Genomic DNA, 8,589 nt, shown 5'->3' on the forward strand with positions numbered 1-8,589 from the left:
GCAGTACTGAATCACATAGAAGGAACTCACTTCTCTCACGTCAGGTTCTTAATTATGCAACTTACATTCCATCCCATGTTGTGAAGCTTCAACAGAGAATAATGAGCGAGACAATACATCACAGTGTTTGAGTTAAATTAGGGGGCTTTCAGTCGAGCCTCGCACATAACTACTTGTCGGCAGACACGTCTTTAGTAGACAGTCTTTTCACTACAAAATAAAACACTTCATAATCTACGCTTTCGTAGCATAACTTAGTGTCCGTAATGCTTCACTAAAACATCGGCTTTTTCATCGCAACAGTAAGATCGCTTGGGAACATATCGCCTCTTTTGTTACTAAAGCTGGAGAGAAAGAAATGTGTAGGCAGTGGTCTCTATTATAGTGATCGCAATAGGAAAAAATTAGTGACCATATCATAGTCCTGTTGTTAAATTCTTGTCATTAGCGTTCAGCAAATAAAACATTCAACAATAAAAATCTATTCCAGAGAGAAATAATTTGTCATTTTGAGATACGCAAAGTTTTGTGACGATTGCGTAAAATGGTTGCGAGGTTTCTGGGTGCAAATAAATGAAGAAATACTTTTTTCAATTAAAATTAAAGAATTTTATCCTAGAAAATTAGAATAAAAATGCATCAAAATCAGCTCTACCTCATATCCTCAAAATCATCCCATTTTCGAGCTACTTGACGGACAATTTATTATCTGATTTATTAACGCAATTAAGAAAAAATGTTACTTTTGTATTGTTTGTCTTTAGGCAAGAGTAGAGCGAAGACATAGAGAGAAAAAGATAATTTTATGAGCGAAAACCTTCCGACATTACCCTGATGCCATCGTGAGAACCCAAGAACGCGAGTAAGAGAATGTCTGTTGAGTTTTAATAAGTGAATGTGAACACTTTAATGGAGTGAGTAAACCACTAGAAGAATGATTAAGAAGAATGCTGCGTCACGCCATTCAGAAGCGAGTCTAAATTACCGCATTATTTGTCTACATGTTGCGCGGCAGCTTTAATTCAGAACGTGGCGGTTTTAATGCACGGGATCATTAACAAATATCATGGATATATATAACGCTGATGATAACGCTTCTTAAGATCCTTCAGAAACGAGAACATATGTAACTGCACTCGGCATACATTTAGAGTGGAAGTGACTTGGAAATTAATAGATAATTAATTAAATCAATGAAATTACCAATGCTTCGAAATTAGTGATGTTCGACTGGTTATTAGATTCACATGAGCGGCGATGCTTTGACAAAGAGAACTGATTTAATGCTTTATTAATTAACGAGTACATTAGCTAAATTTGTCGATGGTTTGAAGAGGGACTTGGGAAGAACCAAGAGTAGAGTTCAAGCTGCTAAACAAGTATATATTAATTACGAGAGTTTATTGTTATTGATGAATCTATTCGTAAACTAGTACATTCAGTGAAAATTTCAGGAATATAATAGAGAACCTTTTATCTACGCAAGTAAAACAATCACGCCGCTATAACGAAATCAAAATTTGGACATGAATACAATCAGTCAGTCTATTTCACATTCAAAAATAAATCTCCAGCATAGGTAAGGGTCATGTAACTAAGGTAACTAAGTTAAAAGGTCATGAATAATTCATGGACATAATATGAAACAATGTCTTATTGTTCGTGCGTACCACCTAAATCAATCTAATTAAACCTGATGTTATCATGAGTGTGACGGTAATCAAACCGCATGCTTAATCCACCGTTAGCATTCTAAATGCTTATCGTCTACAAAAAAGTCGTATGTATACGGCATTGTACGCTTATAGAATTCCAAATAACATTACTCGAGCCGCAGCAGACATGTAACAGGTTTATTGTTTCACCTCATCACAGTTTTGATGGCCTTTGAGACGAATATTGCACTTTAAAAAATCCACCGGAGATTTTTACCGATCTACGAGAAAAAATTTCAGTTTCGCTTATGTTCTCAACTGCTCATTAATATTGTCTTGTATACGCGCTCATGCAATCTTCTACTGTGGAAAATGCAAGGTAGACTTAAGTCCTAATGAGCATACAAACCATATATAAGGACATGATTCAAGTTCCCATACAAGCAACGACGATCAAAAATTATTCTTAAGGAATATGAGAAAAAGAATAGGAGGTAAGATAGCTAAGAATAGAGTAGAGAAAAGTTATTGAAGAGTAATCAGTGCCAACACATAATGATAAATTAATTACTATCAAAGCCCTTTACGATATTAAAGACAACGTTATCTATTGCTATTGCGATATGCGAAGGCAATTATACCCACAAAGAAAACCCTTCATGACTCACAGTGTCTTCGTATGATAGTCAGCTGACGCGATGACGCTTGACTTCTGATAAGTTCAACAAGTTTCTATGCATCTAAATAAGAAATTAGTTTTGCATAATTTGAAACTGAAATCCTTTGCGGGAATATCATACATGCGCTGAAAAAAATATTAATTTATTAAAATCATTGCCATCACAGTCCGAGATTCGCACAATTTTTCGATGCAGAAAAATTTTCCGCTCGTTTTGACATAGCAAAAGTTTATTGATGTCAACAAATCACAATAAATAATTAATCGTTTTCGAGGGTCCAGCAAAGATCCACGCTGAGTTTTTCTCACTTTGCCGAGTTTGCTAACGTAAAATCAACAGAAGTGAACAGACGGAATATTCTCATCTAAATTATCGATTAAGAATCTCTCTTGTTCACGACAGATTTACTTAAATACTGATGCAGTAACAATCTTAGTCACAATAATTTAATAATACCAACTTACAAATAAAACCCATTCATTCATTCGCAAAAAATGAAATTAAATGCCGCTAGGAATAGTAAAGAATTACTCACCCATGGTTACGATGCTAACGACTTCCGGAGTATATAGAATAAAACACTAAGTATGATTGCGTGTTGCTTATGTTCACAATAATAGTATCAGTTCTTCTTCTCGGATGAACGTATTTATTAGACAATCTCACGCACTCCAATTCAACAACACTTCGGCAAGGGGCGCATTTATAAGTTCAAGAAGCGCTTGCAAGTTATAATCCTGCGGGCAAACAATATAATATACAAAACATTTCCCATGCTTTAAATAGAACCGTTTATTACTTATCTTTACTTCTTTCATAGGAATCTTGAATGGTTAAAATTAAATTTTAATTCGAGTGAGCTCCTATGTACTGCAAGAGAAGATTGATCAAGCTTTGCTAGTGCAAGTTATTTATTTGTCCGTCTACTTTAATTATCTTGCTACAAGACTATTTAGTCGTTACTCTTTGTTTTTGGAGAATTCTATCTAAACTACCGAGGTTGGAGCAGCATTAACTCTGATATAATTTGAGCAGGTTGAAAAAGAATGCTCTTAAATTTAAAACAATTCAAATGGAACAGAATAAAATAAAGTCGTAAATTCCTTATCAATGTGAAAAAATATAAAAAGACTCCACTTTTCACGCAATAGAAAATGTATGCAAGTTCTTAAGTGAATTACTGATTCACTCAAATATGATTCAATGAAATATTACAATGATTTTAATTGAGCATACATAAGTGCAAGCATTTTCGTCATCAGAATACAATCAGTTAATGGAATCGTTAAAATGGAAGTCAATTTCGCAATAAGAATTGAAGCGCATACTAAAGCTAACGTCTTTAGCGATAATGGAGTACAGAAAAATTAAAACGTCTGTATTAACACTCAAATTTCAGGGGAATTCCATCCTAAGGAGGGTTGATGGTTGTTTCGTCAAGTGAAGGACATCCGAACACCTCGGCCGTAATTTTTTTCCAACGAGGAGCACCGCAAGCAAGAACAAAACGAGACGCTAAAACGAGATATGAAACGAGACGCTAAAACGAGGCATGAAACGAGACGCTAAAACGAGATATGAAACGAGACGCTAAAACGAGATATGAAACGAGACGCTAAAACGAGATATGAAACGAGACGCTAAAACGAGCTATGAAACGAGACGCTAAACGAGATATGAAACGAGACGCTAAAACGAGATATGAAACGAGACGCTAAACGAGATATAAAACGAGACGCTAAAAGAGATATGAAACGAGACGCTAAACGAGATATGAAACGAGACGCTAAAAGAGATACGGGAGTTCAACGTCGTTTTGAGTCGTCGCCTGCGTCGTTTTGAGTCGTCGCCTGCGTCGTTTTGAGTCGTCGCCTGCGTCGTTTTGAGTCGTCGCCTACGTTGTTTTGAGTCGTCGCCTGCATCGTTTTGAGTCGTCTACTGCGTCGTTTTGAGACGTCGACTGCGTCGTTTTGAGTCGTCGCCTGCGTCGTTTTGAGTCGTCGACTGCGTCGTTTTGAGTCGTCGACTACGTCGTTTTGAGTCGTCGCCTGCGTCGTTTGGAGTCGTCGCCTGCGTCGTTTTGAGTCGTCTGATGCATCGTTGACGGCTTCCAACCGTCGGCTGATCGAATGTAGAACCGTCGGCTGATTCGAGGCGTCGAACTGTCGGCTGATCGAGCGAGCGCGCCGCGACTTACGCCATCGGCGTCGAAGTATGCAGAGCATGACGCAGCAATTATTTTTTCCGATTTTTTTTTGTTCAAGATTGAAGCGAAATAAGCAAGCCTTCGATCCCTCAAACGCCATTTTGTTGCAGCTGCACTAATCAGCGTATTGATCAGGACCACAAACAACTACAAGAAAAAATAAGATTATGAGCTTGAAAGTCCATTACCGTGTGTCGAGTTGATAAGTAGTCATCATAAAAAAATTGACGGTTGAATTAACAATAAACTGCACAGAAACAGCAATACTACGTGTACTCAATTCTTCACATTCCCGCTTACCGTAGAAGGTCCCGAAAGGAAACCGAATTATCACTAAAACTAATTGCAAAAAGGGAACAGAACTATATTTTTTGGCAGTCGTTCAGTGATTTTTTCAGTAACTAAAATGTTGAATACTTTATAAACTGAAAGTTGCCATCAACCAAAACCTGTCGCTCGAATATGTTGAATTATCATGAGGTCAGACTCGAAATCCGTGACCATGCATCGCGCTATGTACGGCAGACCAATTCAGCGTAAAACTAACAATGAATATAAAATTAATCATACGAAATAATCCCATCAGAAAGAGCTTGATGGATTAAACTCAACTTTAATACATTCAAATATGGACATGAGGCAGTTAAAAAAAGGAGTGGAACGACAACTAGCAGGCACACTCGATTCTATAATACAAGCTCTTGATGACATCTTTAAAAAGTATAAATCGCATGTCAACTCACGAATGTCACTTTTGGCTTATGTTGTTTGGCTAAAGTCCACATGTACAAATCGAAATATGTTTATTGGCATTGAAAATATTATGGCCCGAGTATTTGTAGTCCAAGTGAGAGCAACAATCCAAACAACATTTTAGCGTTGATTGACATGAATTGCATCTGCAAGATGAAGAACAATATAAGAATTAGTTAATTAGCATATTACAAGAACGGGGAAGCAGAAAATGAATTGTTAACAACATAGTAATAGTGTAGCGAGATGTGTATTAGATTAGCATATATACAAAGTATCACAAAAAATATATCACAAACTAGGTAATGCGTAGCACCGACGCGCCAAGTAGGGATTTCTTATTGTTTAACAAGCCGAATAATAAAACTCTGAAGTGGATCTTTTGAACACTGATAATGGAGTCATCAAAATATTAATGCAGCAATTAAATCTTTCTCAAGCCCTATTCCAATCAAGAAATGACATAAAACTCGCGTCACAGAAGGCCACTCTCACTTTATGGTTACTTTATATGCAGAAGAGCTTGATAAGGACAAGTGAGATAATATAACCATTAACTTCGTTACGACAGTGCGATCATTTTTTAGCGCATGACTTAAATGTCGACATAATTTATCCGCCATAAGTAACTCCGTCAATAAAATGAACGAGGGCGAGGTGGATGCCTAGCGCAGCGTTCTATCAATTTCAGGGCCGAGGAACATCACAATGCAAATAATTATTATTTGTAATTAGATATATTCAACAATTATAAGATTCATTTGACATTAATCTGCAAATATAATTCGACGAAGTAAACTAAAGATAGGGGTAATGAGGCTTCGATACATGTAAATATTAAGCGCTGATATAAAGCGATGTATATAGCGTAAATATATTTAAAAAAATGTACAGTGTCGTGCTGAATTTGACGTGAGTGGTTATGAATTCCATTCATGTGTTTGAACAAGAAGTACAAAAACTTACCGAATTTGCATGAATTACTACAAATTTCAAATGAATTATAACGATTTTGAAATACAGACTGCAAATTTTTAGAAGAGAGAGAATTAACAACGCGGGTTACAGCGTTGTAAGAATTCGTGTAACAAAATTTATAATGAATGTTAAAGAAGCAGGAACGATGGGTTGAGAATACTAATATTGAGAGAAACTTATGCAAACTGAGGAGAGAAAAAATTAAAGGATTGTTTGGGAATACGAATGAAAGAAACTCGTGAAGAAATACGAAATGAAATGAAAACATGAAATCACTGGAAATAAAATTTTTCGATCAATGCGGAGGTTTAAGAATATTGCTTGAAGAGATTAGAAGCAATAATTCAAGATTGGAAAGTTATCAAGTTCCGCAAAGTTCAAGATTAGAAATAAAGCATCACAGCTAACAGGTAAAGAAGTTTCTTGATAATCTTTACCTCATAAATATGGAAAAACAAAAACTCTCATGTTATTTAATACAATTATAGAATTATGTCAAATATATTCTTTACTGAGTTTTTCAGAACTGACGCTTCAATATGGAGATCCTCTTTTGAAGGATACATGGCGCCATCATTTTAAAATCATTCCACATGAAGTTCACTCTGACCATTCGAGGGCTGAGAAGAGACGTCCTAACGACACCATTTAGTGGCTTATGCTGCAGGTTTTTTTCTGCCTTGCAGCGGGTTTAGGGCCGCGATGAAGAAGCAGATAAAGTTCGCTTCAGGAGCTGACACGCATCGAGCCCGGGTGGTGCAGAACTGAGACCATTGTTTCGACAAGACTTGATCGATGCAGCGCTTAGACGCCTCAAGAGTCCATACAGAAACAGTAGTAGAATGTTTTTTTTTTTGTCTAGAGCTTAATTTGTATCGATTTTCTTTCTATGGCTGAGCGCCTCAAAAATACAGTAGCTGTTCTAGATCTAACATGATGATAATGATTGTCCAATGATGGAATCTTGACAAGTTATAATTTGAAGTACTGAAAAACCTACCTCTGAGACAAGGCCGAAACTTGATCAAATATGCTGGCCCAGCTGAACAAAGGAGGCGCACGTTCGTCGCCAGATCGAGTTGCGCAGAGGAGATGTGTTCCCTAAGAAAATACATTAATACTTAAATAATCTTCCTCTGGATAATTTCAACACCGGCAATCAAATTGTCACTTTTTCAAGCGTTGCCAACAACTCAGGCATATCACGCTTGTAAAAATAAGTATAAGTCATATCGATCATTGTTTGCGCGCGAAACCGAAGGCAATACACTATTATATCGATGAAGAATAAGAAGAAACAATAATTTATGCAGTGACAGAAATATTTGAAGAAATAAGTGTTAAAAAAATAAAAATACTTGTTTTGCTGATCGACCAGCATGATAAGAATTAGTGATTCTTCTGGCACGAAACACGAACTTTATGAGGTTTAGATTTATGGATAAGCGCTCAGTGAGACTTATCTTTCTGAGGCTTTACCAGGCCATATTTAACAAAGCGTCAAAGTTTTTAGTTGTCCAGTTGGGTTCAGCTCTGTTTTATTCATTAAAAACTTTTCATTAGTAAATTGATACAGAATTAATATCAATCATCTATTCTCCCTCCATCAGAGTGAAAAAATTAACAATATATCCTCATACAGCACGACTGCGGAACACCAAAATGCATTAAATTTCATCCCATTAAGTTCGTTGATCTCCAATAAATTCGCATTATTATGCGATCAAATGAACACTCATTTCTCTAGCGCCTCTGGCAAACAAGCGCCGAATGATCGATCAGGTGCCAACATTCGTATTACGTCGACTGAAGGCTGAAGGCCAGAATATAAGGCTTGACCAATTCACATGAAATTTTGCTTACGAATTTCGTGTTCATGCAAAACGATCACTTTTTTGCTTGAATTTTCACAGAATTAAATGTTTATTAGTAGATAAAATCAATAATTGTAGCAGGGTTTTATAATAATACAGTGAAAAATATCAACGCAGGTCGTGAAGTACCGGGATGAACAAAATTAATTTTCATTTTATTAACTGAAAAAATGTATTAAGAAAAAATGCATTTGTGTACAGCAATAAATTAATGAAAATACAGCAATAAATTAATGAAATTTATTGTGCAACTACTTCATAAATGAGGCGATACATCTCCAACCTTTGTTTGTGAATGATTACAACTTTTATGAGCAATCTTCGGTAACATAACATTTCGATTTTAGCTAAGAAAATACGATTCTGTGAGCTTCATCAACAGTTAAATAGTATTTGTAAGTTTTGCATACGAGAATAACTTCCTCCGGCGCACAACTAAAGTG

At 36.2% G+C, this 8,589-nt stretch overlaps 1 protein-coding gene across 2 annotated transcripts in view; it reads right to left on the reverse strand.

Moving 5' to 3' along the window:
- Positions 1-7,345, reverse strand: part of LOC108674367 (cytospin-A) — a 70,106-nt gene extending 62,761 nt beyond the window's left edge. The window contains exon 1 of one of the 2 annotated variants that reach the window (XM_018162311.2): positions 7,273-7,345. The gene's annotated coding sequence lies outside the window, so the exon portion shown is untranslated. Of the gene's footprint in view, positions 1-2,870; positions 3,071-7,272 lie in introns of those variants that run through there. The other variant, XM_018162310.2, reaches the window with a different exon arrangement.
- Between the last annotated feature and the right edge of the window lie 1,244 nt (positions 7,346-8,589).

This window comes from Hyalella azteca, unplaced genomic scaffold (assembly GCF_000764305.2).
Source record: "Hyalella azteca isolate HAZT.00-mixed unplaced genomic scaffold, Hazt_2.0.2 contig13501, whole genome shotgun sequence".
In the NCBI taxonomy this organism is placed as follows: Eukaryota; Metazoa; Arthropoda; class Malacostraca; order Amphipoda; family Hyalellidae; genus Hyalella; species Hyalella azteca.